The sequence below is a fragment of the Apus apus genome, chromosome 3 (genome assembly GCF_020740795.1).
Source record: "Apus apus isolate bApuApu2 chromosome 3, bApuApu2.pri.cur, whole genome shotgun sequence".
NCBI lineage: Eukaryota > Metazoa > Chordata > Aves > Apodiformes > Apodidae > Apus > Apus apus.
Window position 1 is genome coordinate 83,639,820 of NC_067284.1, and position 19,052 is coordinate 83,658,871.

Here is a 19,052-nt window from a genome sequence, read left to right on the forward strand (position 1 = left end):
AAAGTGTTTTAAATCAACACAAGAATAGCTTGGTGAAATTCAATTATTTCTGAATGTTACATGAGGACATACCTGTTCTAGGAACAAAAACAAATAAAAAATACACAGATGTACATGACAGACTTCTGTATCAGCTGAGGAAGCTTTGGCTTTCTTAGAGTGATAAAGAAAACCCCAGCTCCTTGCAGCAAGCTCCCTGACACTTCCTAGCTTCTCAGAGGCAGCTATTTAAAAATCTCAGTAAACCACAGCACGAGTTGAAGAGTCTTCTCTCATTGCCATTCACATGACTGTTTTGGTAGAAGACATTCTTCCTATCTAGATAGCAGGAGTGTTTCTTTCTTTCTCTTTCTGTCTCTATTCTTTGTTTGTGATACCTTTATAGTAATCTTCAAATTTACCTTTTTCTATTGAGGCAGATTGCAATGCCCAGCTGAACAAAGAAACACTGCATAGCAATGAAAATACACCGTGTATTTTATAGATTTGGTGCCAACCTCTGTGTCTTTGCAATCAAAGCAAATTGCTATGAAATTAAATGTTACAGGTTTTCAGACAAAAAAAAGCAATGAAGCTACTTAGGAACACTTAGGCAAATCATAAAAGCCGATCCAACAGCCACACAGGAACTGCTCTTGATCATGATGTAACTGCCAAGGCAGAGGGCAGAGAGAGGAGAGAATATTCAACTTTGAAACTGCTGGAGCCAGAGGCATAGTGAACAGTTCAAGACTTCCAGGGCAGTGAGAGCAAAAGCTGTCAGCTTCACTAGGGGTAACACAGGGAGCCTGAAAGCAGGAAGGTCTTTTCTCCTTAAAAGATATGGAGCTAACAAACTTGTGGGAGAACTTATATTTTCTTACCAGCTTTTCTAAATAAGTCACATGCACTAAGCCCTACTGTCGTGTGACCTTTTGCTTGCTTCTGGAGATTAAGTAATAAGTAATGAATTATGAATAATTCATAATTAATGAATAAGTAATGATCCTTCTCAGAGTGACTGGGACTGACTTGCTGATTGCAGTATTTCAGAAAGAAAAAGCTTGTAGTGAAAACAGGAACATTCTGTTCAAAGAACATGAAAAGAAAACACATGGATAAAGGCTCTATCATAAAATTGTTCAGAGAGAGATGGAGGAAGCCAGGTTTATTCCAAGCACTATCCTAAAAGCTTCTCTATGGGATTGGGATACACAATTTCAAAGCACAATTTCAACTTCCAAATCAAAGAGTAAGTTCCTAAGTATGAAGAAAGAGAAAGTCTGTTCCCTTTTTCTTTGAAATACTCCAAAAAGGGAGTTTGCAGAGAACACATGCAGAGACTCCTGAACAGATGCAGGTCCCAGTATCCTTGCAGTGCCTAAGCCTTAGCAATGCCTCAGGGTGTCTACACATGAATGGTACTGAGCATAACTGCTTATAGGTATTATGCTTCTGTAATATTTACCTTCAAAATCAATACTTTAGAGAGGCTTGACTGCATTATGTCAATAGTGTGGGACTAGGGGAACTGCCACTAAACAAATACCTTCTTCAGGATCGAGGTCCTGGGACAACCACTTCCAGCTCAGGTAATCCAGAGACTCATTATAGTAAAACATGTCCCTGTCCGTGCAGGGGGGTTGGAACTAGATGATCTTTAAGGTGCCTTCCAACTCAAATCATGCTATGATTCTATGATTATCTACATAAAATTATATTTATTTTTCCTACCCTGCTCTATTCCCACTGATTCCTCCTACAATAATAGTCCTCCTGTACCAATATGTTCTATCTTCTTCTCCATATGACAGCTATGACAACACCCAGTCCCCTTCTTCCTCCTGCAATAATTACCCTAATTTTTCATTTGGTCTAAAGGACAAAAAAGATGGTGAAGGATCTAGAGCACAAGTCTTACGAGTATCATCTGAGTAACCGGGGCTGTTTAGCCTGGACAAAAGGAGTCTGAGAAGAGACTTTATCACTCTCTACAACTACATGAAAGGAGGTTGTAACAAGGTGGGTGTTGGTCTTTTCTCTCAAGGCACAAGCAATGCAACAAAGGGAGATGTCCTCAAGTTGTGTCAGGGGAGGTTTAAATTCGATATTAGGAAAAATTTCTTCATGGAAAAAGTTGTCAGGCACTGGTACAGGCTGCCCAGGAAAGTGGTTGAGCCACAATCCCTGGAAGTATTTAAAATATGTGTAGACGCAGGAACATTCTGTGATTCTGCTTGCTCCTCCAATGAACTGCGAGGCATTGCTTATCTCACAGACAAGGAGCATGCATTTATATGCTGGCTAAAAGATTCCACCTATTTGAAGGAGTGCACCTCTGGTCAGGATTTGGAGGGGACTCAGTGCAGATCATGTGGCTACTTTGGTGATGAACTCTGCATCACTTCAGTGGGCCAAGCAGCACTCTGCTTTCCACTGCAAGTAGGCAAAACTGGGCCACAGTCATGGGCTTCATCTAGAGAAAAAATATTAACAAGCTGCACCTCACAGACATGAGGGAAACCCCAAGAGAGAACAAGAAGTGCTTAAAATGTGCTTATTTTCCTTCCTGTAGGAGTGTCTATGTGAAAACCTAGGGATCTTGAAGCATGAATTCAGGCAAGCTAAGAAGGGTCTGCAAACTCATGTTAACTGTAAGTAAGTACAATTTCTAGTATCAGGAAAACATGTGGTTATGAACGTTTGCTTGAACAGTTCCTTACTGAATCTGGAGGTACTTTGCTGTCCCTGCAATTCCCTGCTGCTGACTTCCCTTTCCCTCCTTTTCCTGTGCTGAGTGTTGCTAAGGTGTCCACTGGGTAGTTTGACAAGCAAGTTCTCTGCCCCAGACACTAGAAAACCTAGGCAGAACACATAATCTCACATTTGACTTGACAGAGCTAAACAACACGAACTCATGACATAGAAGAATGACAAATAGGTCATGTATTTAACTGTGAAATAAACTCCACGGGGGATAGTTGAAACATAACATCTGTTACATATAGCAGGTTATGTGCTGGGTTTAGTCACATCCTTTTTAGAGAAAAGCACACTTGGACCTACTGATAAATAGTCAGAATTTATTTTACACATGAGGCTTTCATTTTAGATTTACAAATTGCATCATTTTATCTGATTCTATTAACATCAAATGAGGGAAATAAAACATGTATTATGTTAGCATGAAACGTATTTTCCTTAAGAACTTTTTTCTGCTTGCGATGATTAGAGTGGCAGCACCATTATTAATTGTTGTCCCCACAGTTTCTGTTTTTCTACTGAAGTCCAAATTTGTTTTTGTTGTTAACTCAATCATTCTAAATAAGTTTCTTTGGAGCTTAGTTCCAAGAAACAGAGACAGAGACATTTGCATTGACCTGAAGAAGCTAATTCAAGGCATTTTTAAATAGATCATAATGTGACAACATTTTCTTAATTCTGTTTTTTGTCAAAGCTATTTTATTGTACCTTAATAATTTCATCAAAATGAAATATCACTGTCTCTAGTGGAACAAAAGAAAAAGTGACATAAAAGTCACTGTAATAATCAATTCTCAATGCAAATCTTTAATAGAAACAGCATTTTATCTTAGCAAAATACTAGAAGTGTACACATATATATATACACACATGTGCATCCTACAGAAATTGACTAATAGGTTTGCTTATACTTAACTGCTTCACCAAGATCTACCAGTAGCAAAACCTTGCCAAGAGTCAGGGTGTCCACCTGTGACCTAAACTGTACAGGCTTAGGAGAAAAAGACAGTAACTGAAGCAGGAAAAAGGGGTAGGAGAAGAGGCTCTTTTGTGATGATTTGATGTTAAAAATTATAACATTTTATGATAACTGTAACAAAAGAGGTATTAAATATTATTCCTTTATTGCACATAAAAATAATGCATTATCTTTTTGCAAAAAAAATCTCAAGCTCCATCATTAAACGTGTTTATGTCAAATGATTGATTCAGAATACAACAGTATCAGTAGATTCATTATTTCATTAATTAACAATGTACTACACAAAAATTCATCAGAGTTTCATTACATGAACCTTTGTGAAGTTATCTGCCCACTGTATGATAAAAATTTAGGTGTTTTTTAAAAATAAATTCTTGTGTATAGGATTTGTACTTGTCTCCAATTTAATATATTTTGTCAGTGTATCTTCACATAATACAGGTTAACACAAGGTTAACATTCAGAAGTAGCCTTTTTATTTTTCTGTATGCACAGAAGAAACAGTTTTCATATGAATTGCCTTTATTAGAGACTATGAGCACAATATAGCTTCCTCACTCCACCATGCATGTCAAGCATGCCAGTCTATGCTGAGAGGAAGGCAGTGACGCTTTCCCTATATCAACAGCCCAGATTACTAGGAGGCCTAGGGGTGCCACACATTTATCACATACATGGCACTGCACCACTACATATGATGGCCATGACCTCTCAGGGCCTGCCATAAAGGTTTGCACGTGGTTATGGATTTCTTTTGGCACCATGTGCATGTTAAGTGCTAAACCATCATGACTGCAGGCTATGAGCTCTGGCATTTTCTTTCCATGTCTCAGCTGTAACTGTCAACCTCACAAGCACCTTTGGTCTTTGCATGAAAGTGCTGAGGACACATCCCCTACCTGACAGAATCCAAAGACATAAATCCTACTTTTAGAGACACATCAAGAATTCTTACTAAGTAACCTACATTTGTCTCACAAACTGTGTTTTACTAAGTGATGCCAAGATCAAAGCTTGGGGTACAAGAGAAAGCAGCAGCTCACTTAACCAAGTAGGTGTCAGCTGAAACACATTACTACAACCAAAGAAATGCACAATAAAGGGGTTTGGAATTGATCTCACCATTTTTAATTTTTTACTACTGCCTCGATATAATTCAGTAAGAAACAATCCATCACAAAAACACAGTAAATACAGTTAATTTGCACCTATTTCAGTCTCATAATGTAGTGTGCTTCTATATCTTAAGGAAGCTCCTGGATGATTAATTAATTTTTTTTCCCCTTCTCAGGCTAAAGGATCTAGGCCATTTTATTTTCTTGAGCTCTAAATTATATTGCATGGTTTACCATAACTGATATTATTCATAACACTCGACCTGAAGACACAAAAGATACTCTCCTTTCTCAAAATGTCATATGAATTTAGGAGGATGTTTTAAAATTTCAGTATTGGAAGCCTATTGCAGGTTTTGTCCTAAATGTTTTTGTTACTCTGAAAAAGGACTAAACTGTCATTCTTGGGAGGGTGTTTGCACTGCTTCTTCATTGGGTTTTTTTGGCAGGGTGTTTGATAAAACAAGAGATAAAGTCACACATCAGTGGAGAAACAATTAATTTTAGGCACTAAATTCACCTTGGGCACTAACAGTAAGCTTCAGGCAGTAAGAGTTGAAGAGGAGGAGATAACCTGCACAACGCAGCCACACACCAAACACAAGGTATACTGTGATTAGAAAACAAAAGAACAAATTTTCTCACTGGCTATGTTTACCAGCGAGGAGTATCTAGTACAAATTCCATCCTGTACTCTTTTGAATATCAATTCAGAGATATTTTAATAGATAATTGTTTCAGGACTGGAAGTTTCTGAATTAATCTGTGTGGCGTTAATTAAAAACACATCTATCTCAGAAAATGTATAGAAGAAATAGTCATTGCATCAATCGTACAGTTATAAAGACATTAAAAAAGAAGATGCAAAGAAAATCAGAACCTGAATTTCAAATGCTTCCACTGCCTTGGAGAGAGAAGTTTAAGCACTGCACTTGGGGTCACCCTGACAGGGCGGTGTAGGGGTTTTCCTTCTTCTGGATGTCTTTCTCTCGGTAGCAGGTCAGAATATTCCTAATAAGAGTTGACAGAACAAGCAATCAGTGCTGTTTAGTCATTCTTCCTCTGAACCAATGACTGTCACACAACTCACATTAAGAAAAAACACAGTAAAAAACAGGTGTAGTTTTCACCTGTATTACAAGCTCCACTAGACTTCTATGTAGTTCTAATTTGCGTACTGCGGATGTTGTGTATAATATTTTTTTTCTCAACACTTCTAGACTGTGTTTCCATTTGAAGCTTTTAAAATTATTCAAAGAAGCACAAAATCCAGCTAAGTCTACTTAGAAGTAAGATATATCCAATCATATTTAATTCAGAAAAACAAAGAGGCAATTCTCAAAAACTGAAGACCCTTTCAAAATCCCTTTGGTCACAGCGTACTCAGTATTTATTTTTTTTAATAATTTACTGAAAGCCCCTCAAATTTCTGCTGTACTAATTTTGATTTTATTGAACTCTCTATTGAACAAAATGGATAACTGAACTAAGTTTACTTTTACTTTACTTATAATGAAAATGGGCTACTAGAAAAGAAGGAAGAATCCAGAACTTAATGAATAAAAGAAAAAGATGTATTACTTCTTGTTTTGTCAGTATCTGCATAACTTAAAATATCTTTATTCCTGGCAACTTTTACATCACTGAAAAAACACTTCCTTTTTTTTAGAATATCACAAGTAAAAGAAGAAAATTAATAATTAGCAAGTTAGTAAATTAATTTAATTTTATCTTTGCATTTTTCTGCTAAGAGCTGAGAAGGATTTTGCAACTATTAAATAATCCTCTAAGTTGACTATTTCTATTATCAACATATTTTAGAAGAATCAAAGAAAGAAAAGTACCAATCACTGCTGAAAGTCAAATAGAAAGTCAATGGCAAAAAAAAAGTATTTCAGATTCTACAGTCCTGATTATCCACCCACAGTCTTCATCACACAACGACACTCCTCTTTCTCTAAGAAGACAAGATGATTTACCACTGCCTTCTGCGTAATTGGAATATTCATAAGCAATTATAGCTGTGTTCAAAGAACGTTCTTGGACTCAAGCTCTTGAATAAAACTATTATCAAGCATCAAAAAAAAAAAAAAAAAGAAAGCACATTTTCACAGAAAGTAGCATATACTAATTTTATCAGGTTGTTTCAGTTCAATTTATGAAATACATGGAGTTGTATAGCAAATTTACTACTGCTTCTGTGCTTTTACAGACCTTAAGTCTGGTAACACCTGTAACAACTTATTTGACTCCAAATAAGAAACAGTCATCATGGTCCTGCTAATACAGAGCCATAAACTCAATTAGCTACCAAAGTCTCTTTATAGTTTACAATATTAATCCTGCAATAAACATCAAGGAAAAAAAGAAAAAATATCTCTTGAGCTTTACCTAAAGAAATATAAACAATTTACAATACCAAAGGAAGTTCAAAGGATCATACAGGAGGAAGCAGGCAACTTCTCAACTTGAAAAGTTATCCTTTCAAAAGGTGTATTTTGGCACTCACTCCTTTGGGACTGAAAAGCGAGATACTGCTTATTTTACTTCAGCCTAGCCCCACAGAGACTCTGAGGGGCTTCATGAGGTTTTGAAGCAGGCCCCTTCAGAGCTAGATTGAGAAAAAAATAATAATTAAAAAAAAGAAATTAAACTAGCTGTCACTGCCCTAGTATCTCTGCTCAGTGCAAATCAGGCTGCTCCATATTGGTTTAGCACATCAGGACACTTCAGTGAACTATTAAGGAGCTTGGATCACACTTTGCAGTACTGGGTGCTTTACCTCACACAGAGAAGGAAATAGCAGGGCAGCTTTATGCCAGTTCCTCACATGTCCCAGAGCTGTTAAGCAAACATCTGATTTCAAAGTGTTCTGAAAACCTGAGTGAAAGCACTGGTGGTGCCTCAGCAGCCACCTGCCAGCATGGCTCTCCCAAGTAGGCCAGCTATTTCGTCGTGAAGGAAAGCAGGAGCTGTCAATGAAGTGGTTCTTTCTGTAACAAAACCCTGTAGCCTTATTGAATAAATATGCTTTAAAATTCCACATACAGACTCAAGTCTTGCTCTAAAGCAAACCTGGAAGGCTTTGTGGCAGTGATCCTCTGACTGAAAGGATTTTGTTTAAAAACCAATTGCACACACTCCTTTAAAAGCCGTCACACCCCTTCCAAGTCAGACTGCCCAGCAGTGCTGGAGGCTCACTGGCAGCTTTGCAAACCGCCCCACCTGAAAGTGTCCCCCAAGTCATGCTGGTGAGACCCTATGAAATGCAAGTGCCAAGGCCTCCCAGGGGCAGAGCTGGGAGAGACACGGTCAGCACTGCTGGAGGTGACCCTGTCAGCAGCCCTTCCTAGGGATGCACAACATGGTAAAGGCTGATGCTGAGAACTCAAGAGGCTGGGCAAGTTCACTGACAGGAGAACTGAAAAGTGAAACCAAATGTGATGTTCCAGCTTCAAAGAAATAAGTGGCAAAGCCATCCCAGATATCTCTAAAGTCTCCTTACTTTTCTTTAAGCAAACAAGAAAGCTATTGCTGATAAGCAAGCTAAACTGAGATACTACAGATAAGCAAACTTTTTGTGTCCATGGGTACATACTGATAAACTCTACAACAAAACAATTACCACTAAGTTTGCAGAGGACATGAAACTGGCAAGGCAGCTACACATGCACACACATTCTAAAATTTGCATGGATTCTTATAAAGTAATTGGGGGTGCCTTTTCTCTCAGTCAAAGTAATGTATTATTCAAAACTAAACTGAATGGCCTTCTAAGTAGTAGAACCTGATATAAAAGGAGTGGTAGCAGGATGACCCTCCAGGTGATTTATTCACTGGCAGTTTTAAGAAAAATCAGATTTTCTGGGTGACTTTATTTCAGAAATTTGTAATAATATGACTTAGGAAAATTATTTCAGATGGGAAATAGAACTTACTGATACCTGTTTAATGAGGCAATGGAATTATTGTTTTCAGTGTCAGAACGTAATACTGGGCTCATTTTCCATTAGAATTTGCTCTTAATAACTAAGTGGATAACCACAGACACCAAAAGCCATAAAATACAATTTTCAACTTTAGTTCAATGTATTTTTTATGTGAATATGCTGTATTACACTTAAAATCACATTTTAAAAATTCACAGATAAATAACAGTGTACAACTACCTTCAGCTGTTTGAAAAAAAATTAGTGTCCGTTGATTACTGGCAGAGATCATATGGCCTTTTTTTGATCTACATGACATCTACTTTGTTCCCCTTGCCAACACTGTGTTATCCATCATTCTGAACTTTCTGGAGCACAGTGCTTCCAGCACCATTAAAACATCCACCATACAAGAGAGCCCCTGAACTGGCAGACATGTTTTGCAGACAGACCTTGAAAGATATATGTATGTTTTGTTCCCTTTGGTGGATGGGATGATGGTTCATAATACTGCAGGATATTCTCTGTGGACTGTTCTTTTGCAATAGACTGGCTCTGGCTGTAAGTTGTAAGAGAAATGACAAACATAAGACGGTTTCTCGACATTCATCACTATGGGGAAACCATCTATAGGGGGAAAAATACATTATATAAGAATTATATTTTATTAAATTTCATTGCATTTCAGTTTTAGGTGTTTATTATCCTAAGTTTTTGCTCTAGAGCTAGCTGAAAATGAATAAATATAAGCTCCATAAATTGGCAGGGGGTAGAGACAAAGTCTTTCCATTTTAACACAAGTATGGAAAGCCCACCTTTCAACTTCTGGCTTGTAAAGCTACTGCCTTAGAAAACTACTAAATAAATGCAATCAAGAAGATAAATGCTCTAGATTTAGCTGTCATTTGTTGCTATAGGAAGCAGTGGAGCTATACATACAATACAAAGGCAAATGCCAGACTCTTCGGCCCAAGAGAAGATCTGCACTGAACCAAAACTTTCTAGGAGCTGCTAAAGAATTCAGCTGACAATTTCACCACACTTGAAGATTTCATTTCTAGAGTTTAAATTTTTAAAGTCACCTTTGAACTCAATGGAAACAGTCCAAAGTCTTTGGCAGGACTCAGAATTTGTACACGGTTAACCTCCGATTTCTCTGTCATTGGCAGAGTCTTATTTGCTGAAGAACTGGTCCAACGTGTAGTTAAGTTAGAGTTAAGTAGAATACATGCACAGGAAAGTATATAAGGTAAAACAGAGATATAAACCAACACACAATAATTCTAAACATACATGGTGATGACTCTGCTCTTACTGCTTTGTTCTTCCTTTTTATTTGTTTAATGTATTTGTTCTTTATTGCCTCTTATTTAAGGAATATGTAAGTGACTCTGAGCCCTACGGACTTCAGCTTTGGGAAAATGACACACACACAAAACTCTGAGAAAAGATAATGAGGAATTAGTCTCAAGAGATTCAATATTCAAATGTGGTTTAACTGAGAAAGTTGAAGACAATCAGAGAAAAACATTTTCAAATACTTTCAGCTTCTGCTATAAACAAAGATGAATGTTTCTCGAGTTTTACCATTAATAATGTTGCTGTAAAGCTCAAGTATGCAAAACAAAATTAAATAAACAGAACTGATTCATTGCTACACTCCAGTTGTTTAGTACTGCTCTGGTGAAGCAGTAAATCCAGTAAAAATATGTTTTTAAACCAGCTTCATAGCTGTTCTGCATCACCAACATGGCCACAGAGCATCACAGACATGTAGCACAAAACAATTTGAAAAACTTTCCAGGATTAAACTCACTAGTTGCCCTCCTGCTCCTTTGACCCATCCTGTATTTAAATCCTATATACCGTTAAATTCATGTTGCTACTCATCCCTAAAGCAGCTCAACAACATCAAGCTGGTGCAAACCAAAGATGATCACTAACTCTTGACTCCTGTTCTACACCAGTGCCTGGCTGCAGTCCAGCACAGAGCCAGGACAGGACAGACATCAGTGAATACCAACTGTACAAGAAGATAACAACTGTAATGATGAATTACTAAGAGCTATAACAAAAAGAGAAAAAAACACAACCAACACAAAAAAGCGAAACCTCTGGAAAATAAGTAGACCTATTATGCATGCCTGCAATTTGCAAGATACTGCTCAGCAAAGCACTTACACTGCCACAGCTGAAGTTGAGCTCTTTGAAGCGCATTATCACTCTTCAGTTTCAAATAAAACACCTTTTACAAACACCTCATGACGGTTCCCAGGTAGTGAGAAAGGGGCACCCACTTTGGCACTAGGCACCCAGGGCTGAGAAAACAGGACATGGAGCAAAGGTGGTGGGGGCATTGCAAAGGTGCTAAATGCACTTCAGGCCCCCTTCACGTGAGAGAAACTAAACTACAGCTGCTCAGTTGCATGGAAGTGGCTTCCCACACTATACTTACATCTGGCTGACTGCCAGCCCACTTCAGAGGTGGGAAGTGAAAGTGAATTTCCTTACCCATTTATTTCCTTTAGAACAGGGAAGTAATTTATGACCTGTTATCCAGGTCAGGAAATAACAAGGTGGCCTTTACAGCTGCGTCTCTGCACTTTCATCAGCTCATATTCCCTTTACAATCACAGCCCCACTGCAGCTCTCTGCTTTGCCACTGTTACTCACAGCCATGTCCACAGTGGAACTGCAAAGCTCCTATTTCCCTACACAAAGGGGAAGTTTTTCAGTTTCCAAACCTGTTCAACCCCTGTTCTCTACTGAACTCAAATAATCTTTTCCTGATGTGCAGGGAAAAGAAGGAAATACTTTGTATATCCTTCATCCCTTTTATTTTCAAAAGACCAAAAGGAGAGTTCTATTCTTAGGAAGCTACATGGGAGACTTAACAGCACGGACAAATATATTGTTACTCAAAGTTCACACATAATTGCATCAGGAATATAAGACACAGTAAGATTTAGATGCAAATAAGATGGTCTAGCATCCCACATAAAGAATGTGTTCATATAAACTGGCATAAGGACAAGGCAGACATCCACTTAGGTTATGTTCAATCCTCTCTCAGTGGACAACTTGCAAAAAACACCTTTGATATATTTACCACCTAACACTTAACTCAGGAGAGGACACCTGCAGACACTTACAGGCTAACATTAGACTAAACTCTTCAATGTTTTACACCTACAGGATAAACTGTAGGTGGGAAAATGAAGAATAAACACAGGTACAGAAATGTAAGTACAGAGGCTGATGCTGACAAATTTTTAACAGTCCCTCTCTCACTTCTGTCACAACAGGTTGCGTTATGAGTGCTTGATACTCCTGGATATTTGCCTGAGGACTCCCACTCCTTAGATCTTAGCCATTCAGGCAGGATTTTCATTACATTAAATAACCAATTATCTGTTCAGTTACTGGCAGCATTTTCAGCTCAACTGGTATATGAATCTAAAGCATTTCAAACATCTGAAAAGCATTTACATGGTTTTCAAGAAGATTATGCACACACATTTAACCATTCCCTCTTGCCCTCTTTTCATTGGCTGTGATCACACTCCTTTGAAATGAGATAAAATTAAGAGTGTGCATTCATGATTAACTTTAATTAGCAAACACCTACAAATCAATTATTAAATTGTCACCTAATTAGCAGGAATAGTAAGCTCTGAGAAGTAATCAGTGAGAGAAACTTCAGAGGATGAGAAAACAAACAGTCCTGAGCAAGGAATTGAGATGGGGTCTAGGAACCTGTGACACGTCTTCCAGTTCAAGTCACGAGGATATTCAATAATTTCAGTAAAACTGCAGGTCCTTAGACTGTGCTGTGAGTACAAGAGCAAATGAATGGAGCTAAAATACCTAGATGTGCTACTGCATTGTGATTCTCCACAGCACAAAAGCTCAGAAGTTTAGTCAGTTTTATTTTCTATGCATTTTAATAACACTATCTCACCTGCAAGACTTTTTTAGCCATATTCTAGCAGGATACAGAAATAGGAAATTGTTTTACCATCCCAGCCTTTCTATTCTTAACCTGTTACATCTCCCTTCCAAATCTTGGCTCAGATATAGTAATTACAGTCATATACAGTCATATAAGTCATTTATCATTATAGTCATATAAGTCATTCCCATGCGGGAGGAAATACTTGATTAGAACTTGCTTTTCCTGACCATGAGCATATGTATGTTAGCAGCTACCCAGTGTGGAATTTAGGTGCTGGGTTTCAAACAAAGTAGTTGGACTCAAATACTATTCAGGTGATTTGGCCTGACAGCAGGTGTCTTGCTCAATTTCTGGAGGAAAAAAAAACCTTAGAAGATCACTCCTGTGGTGAATAGGACACAAAAGGAATTGATTTTTTAATTGTTTTTAAAATAGATTACTCCAGTAATGCAATTTCATGCAAACATCTAATGAGAAGATTAAAACCCCCCAACCACCAAACATGTTTCCTTTCTTTCTGCTTTCCTCAAATGGAATACCTTGCCAAATCATCTTTATTCATCTTCTCTCCGACACCACTATTGAAAACATTAAGACTTCCTTTACAACAAATGCAAAAGCACTACCCACGTAAGTGGGAGTTCTAAAAATTACAATGTGTATTGCTCTTTATATGAAAAATAATTTATTTTTTCAATATGCAGTGCCTAGAACAATTCCCTAAAGTATTAGTGTTTCTGACTTGATATGGATTTGACTTTCTCTCTCCTAAGTTTTACTTGTCTAATAAAATCACATCAGCACAAATGGCATTACACAATGTACCTTATAAAGCTCCTAATGTAAAAGCCTGTCTTAGTTGGCTTTCACCAGAGATTTCTGCTTATGCTTTAAAAAAGGTAAATTAAAGGAAATTTGGAGTCCTTGAAAATATTTTAATAGCTTAATATGGCATATCTTCACAACAGGTTAATGTGGAAATGTGTTTTAAAAAAATCAGTACCTAAGAATGTTTGGCCTAAAATAGAAGTTTCAGAATGGGCCCAAAGCCTGTTAGACATTGTTATCAAGACCTTCAAGCACTCAAGACACTCACTGAAGTGGTCAGGGTAATGAGCTGGCAATTTTGGTACCAACTACACTTTCTCCTTGCTGTGCAGCAAACTTGGGTCTCAGGTAGAAGAAAGCATTTTATTCTTACTCTTTCAGAAGGCTACTCAGAAAAGACCAAGAGCTACAGGGTCTACTGACCTCAGAATGAGATATAAGCTCTGCATTTCCCAGACTATAGAGTTGATGAAAAACCAGAATCTAAAATGAAGCATTCTCAGTCTTGTAGGAAGTACTGGGTGTTTTTCCAGAGAGAAGAGCATCAAAAGAACAGCAGTCACTTATGCAACTGTATACTTAACTTAAATCTTTGGCAAGGCATATAGATAAGGAGATCTCTAACACAAAAGTAATTTGATTAACTGACTACCTTTGTCTCTAATAGGAAACAAATTGTGATTGTGGGTTTCCTGGATGATGCAATGCCTATTTAAGAGCATATATTTGTGCTGGAGCAATTTTTTACAATCTGATTTTGCGTACAAAATGATGCTTCCTACAGGGGACAGTGTTTTTTCACAGGCTGAGAATGATTCATAATCACATTGTTGATCAGAATTTAGTATTTTTCTCGCTGCATCTATCTTACACCAAACTGATGGATTAACCAGCCACAACGTCTGTCATGCTAGACAAAAAATAGTCTCATCATACAAACTATTTATTAACAAAAAACACAACCCATTGTCAACAAAAGAGAAAACCAGTGAAGAAGAGATTTTTCGCTTAAAAAAATAGACTGAAATCCCTTTCAGGTTTATCTGCTTGAATTGAGGATTATCTAATCCTCATGCCACACTAAGTATGATAAAGAAAAACCATACTGCCTCGTTTCAGCACTCACACTAAAAGAAAATGCTGGTCTTTGAGCTGAAGTAAAAACACTAAGAACAAAGTAAGCACTGCTGCTGCTAAGTACTTTGTACAGACAAAACCCTCTTAATACAAGGAATTTGTTTTGCCCCACTAAAATATTACATTCGCAGTAGTGTTACAGATTTCAGGACAAACCTGTCACAATTTTCCTTCTGGGATGAAGAACAGTGCAATGAAAATAGCATGTTTTCTACACAGAAACAATGTGATGCCACTACAGGGCTCCAAGACTGCTTCCTTTAAAGCCTTGACAAACCCAGAATGAAAACAAAGCTCATTCCCCAATTCCTTGTAACAGTTATTACATTCTTAACACAGAGAAAGCAAGTGTTTCCCTGTCTTACCTTTATCAGGCATGTGCTGAAAAAATGCTCCAAGACATTTTTTGGTATGCTGGTGGTAGAGGAATCTCTGACTTACAGAGGTTGGCTGCCATGGTACAGTACTACAATTGTCAGATGAAGTGATCTGAATTACCCAGATCTAATCTGGAAACTGTGTACTGATAGTTATATGATAGAGAAATCAATTTGAGTGCTATGCCTATTACCTTTACTAGTATAGGAAATCTAATATTATTGTTTCTAAGCCATATAAATAAGTACTACCAAATGTAAAACATCCTAAATTCTCATTTGAAGAATTCTGTGAAAGTATAATGTTTATGCAAATGTATATCAAATTAGTATTAAAGGATTGGTTTAACTTCCTGAGCTTTCTCTCACGAGACAAATCTCCTAAATGGACCTTAAATTCTCAATAGGAAAAGAAAACCTATTTACTCTGTTTGCCATTTTCCTGCCTCTTGTACTTACTAAAATAATGAAAACACACACCATGAAAAAAGGACCCTAAGAAAAACTTCTACCAGTTTAGCCTACAGGTCATAGCAATCATAGCAATCTCTAATAAATAAACATTGAGAATTCTCAGAAGAGTGAAATCCTGACATCCCACAGGAAATCCCATCCATGACCACTAGTGTTTCCTGGAGGGTCAGCAAAACCTCTGGATCAAGGGCAGGTAGATCCAGTAAGACCTGAAGTTTGACTTTTCCAGATGCATACTATGAACCAAAACAGCCAGTACTGTCTTCCACACCTTCCTTCAAAGTCATGAGGCTTCTGTATGTAGTCATGCCAGCTTTGACCTGTTAGGAAGTTTCCCATTTTTGAGCTGTAGCATTTTGCATCAGCTATTTAATTTGAAAAAGGTTTGCATTTTAGGATCCATTAATACTGCAGTAGAAAAAAAGACTGCTAAAATTACTTTAATATCTTGTTGCAGCAATCAGCAACAGTGAGACAATGGTTATTTTTCAGATTATTTTAACTGCATTACCTTCAAGTCAGGAGAACGTAACTGTAGGATGATGATGATGATGATCAGTATTTCACAAAATTAAAATAAAGCTTTTTGGATGTACAAACATAGGATTTGAGTGCCAGCACTTACAGAAATATAACATGAACAAAAATAAACATTTTGCCATTATCTCACGAGAAAGGAAGTTTGGCAGATAAATAACATGCACTGCAATACAGCTAAATCATCTGTCACGTTCACATGAGTTGAAAGAAGTTCTTGTGATAAATGCTAAGATGCAGCAATAGAGATTATCCTGGCATTGAAGTAGAGGCATAAGTAGTTCTGTGGTTGCTCTTTATGACCACTTGTAGCACCGTTAAAATCAGTGGTTAAGGATAAACAGATACAGCAGAAGTAATCTCTCTGCTAAAGTATTAGGAATAAATTCAGAACAGCAAATATGGTAAAGCATTTATTTAAGAAGGCTCTTTCTGGAACAGACGGGAGGTCATGAAAGATGAAACTGCTTTCTGTCAACCTGAATACAACTACAAATCCAACCAGCAAAAGCAACTATCTCAATTTTCAGTCAGATGCATCAAATGTGGGTACTGCTGCTTTTACTATGTAATTGAAGACTGAACTGATGTCCATCTCTGGGAACTTTGCTAGCCAATGACACAAAATGGTAGGGCTGATACTAATGAATCATACTTACTTATCTGCTCGCACGCATACAAGTCTTGTGACAACAAAGCAACAGCAGACGACACTGAGTTCTCTGTGGTAAAAAGATGATCTGCATAACTTCCTTGGCAGAGAGAGAAAATGAAGAAGGAATATCCTCCCATGGTCTCTGCTGAGAAATCTGGCCAATATTCAGATTCTGCTGTGGAATCTACTATTTTGTATCTTAGAACAAGCAGTGGTTAGGCAGATACCTATCAACCAATACAAAAAATGGTGATGAAATTCTGTTTTGACTCTAAGTCTTCTTTAAAATAGAAAATGAAGAAAAACTTAATTTTCCCACAGAGTTTTTATTTACAAGTTAAGGCTCAAAATCAGGCTCCAAGAGACTGAAGAATGACACACATACCCAGAAGCATATGAACACTTTGAATCATGTGACACAGTCACATGCAATGTAGGTAGCATCACTTTTATTTTATAGTCACGTGTAAACTGGTGTTTGCCACTGGAACCTGTGCACTGATAATACTATTGGTCCTCAGTGAAAGCCCAGATCTCTGTTCAGCCCAAAGCCTAATTTGTTCATTCAACCCCACCACTCAGGATTTATCAGCAGTAAAGGATGCCTCATTATTTCTGCAGAGAAAAAAAAGAACTGGTGACACACCAGTTTACTGCTGTGCTCTATGATATGTCCTGTGCAAGGAAAATCTATCTCTACCTTTAGAAATAAGACAGAGGACAAATTATGTCACATTTCTTTGAATCTTGAAAATAAGAAAGCAGAAATGGGACTTCTCTTTGGCAGCAGACTGCTTGTTCTGTCAGCTTTCTGTAACTTCAGAACATAAAGTTCTAGTGTGGCTGCACAGCAGCTACAATTCATTTAAATCAAGACAACCTTGCTGTTCCTCAAGTCGAGTACTAGCCGAGTACTCTATTTCTGTCACTGAACCAGCACTGACACCTGCAAACCCGAAGAGTGAACTGGAAACTAATCACTGTTTGTAGGACTGCACTATCTTTATTTGAATGTGAAGTGATTCCCAGCTTATTTTTCAAGGTTGGCATTAAACACAGTTTAAGTCTTAAAGATTTGATCATTCAATTGTAACTCGGGGAAAAAAAGGGCCACAGGATCACATACAAAGTTGAATGCCCAAGGACTAAAAGCAGCTTCCACTTGAAGCTGAAATTGGGTTTCTCACCATGTAATGTTACATGTATCTAAAGTAGGGTGGGAACTCCCTCACTGTGTTTAAAAGCTACCTACAGCAATTAAGAAGAAACCTATTACTTTCTACTGACAGTACAATTTTTGGTGAAATATATAGTGGTCTCAAGCTAACCTGAGAGGCAGGAGGCACACCAATAAATACTGTGCTGACAAAATCCTTGCAACTAGGTGCAAACCTGGTCTGCTCAGAAAAAAGATGTATTTCTCACCAAGTCGTGTCAATGACTGGTAGCATCAAGTGCCATGATGCAAAGAGATCTCCCTCAGACATGAGCTAAAAATCCTTCTGACACAGGTCGTCAGCAGGGAGATATCTATCACTTCTGCCATGCTCCATGGAGATTCAACAGGCAAAGGTATCATCAATCTTTCAACCCTGCAGAAACAAGGGACTTTTGGGGGAAGTCAAATAAATGAAATATTGACCATTTCTTAAACAAAAATCCCTTCTCACTGAGATTTCAAGTTAGCTATAGAGATACTTATTTAAACAAGTCAATCTCAATTATCATGGACCCTTAATTGTAAGGATTTTAGTCTACATCTTTCAGCTTTGTCTCTCTCTTCTCTCTGTTGTTACGCTGCTGTCATTCCCACTCCTCTTCCTTCCCTGTACGAATAACGTTGTATAGGGATAAGCAGGTCATTTGAAAAAAACCCTCATTTTTTCTGAGACTTAACAACACATAAAAACCCTTCAGATGTATCAAAAGCAGGAAACATACTGCTATTTGGAAATTAAGAGCTTTTTTAAAAAAATGCCCAAGTACAAATACAAATTCTAAATTACTCTCCTAAAGACCTGAGAGGATGAAATTCTTTAAACATCTTAGTATTTTTGCATCAGTTCAATACCTTTGTTTATGTGCTGCTTAGTTCAAAATCATGCCCTAAATGGGAATACCAAAAAACCCCAAACACACAAACACCTTTAAAGAACACACAAAACTGTGGGAAAACGCAGCCCGTGGAAACAATGTAGCCAGGGACCGGCGGTCGGAAGATTTCGCGTTGTACGGAAAGACAGGGCCCCCCATCCCTAGATAGCCAATGGGGTTTAGTATATGAAGTAAGCAGACGGAAGTTACACTAATCTAAGATATAA

At 37.6% G+C, this 19,052-nt stretch overlaps 1 protein-coding gene across 2 annotated transcripts in view; it reads right to left on the bottom strand.

Annotated features, from left to right (window-relative positions):
- CHRM3 (cholinergic receptor muscarinic 3) overlaps nucleotides 1-19,052 on the bottom strand; it is a 271,524-nt gene that overhangs the window by 76,423 nt on the left and 176,049 nt on the right. The window contains exon 1 of one of the 2 annotated variants that reach the window (XM_051615081.1): nucleotides 5,720-5,751. The exons of the other annotated variant lie outside the window; for it this stretch is intronic. The gene's annotated coding sequence lies outside the window, so the exon portion shown is untranslated. Of the gene's footprint in view, nucleotides 1-5,719; nucleotides 5,752-19,052 lie in introns of those variants that run through there. 2 annotated transcript variants of the gene reach the window in all.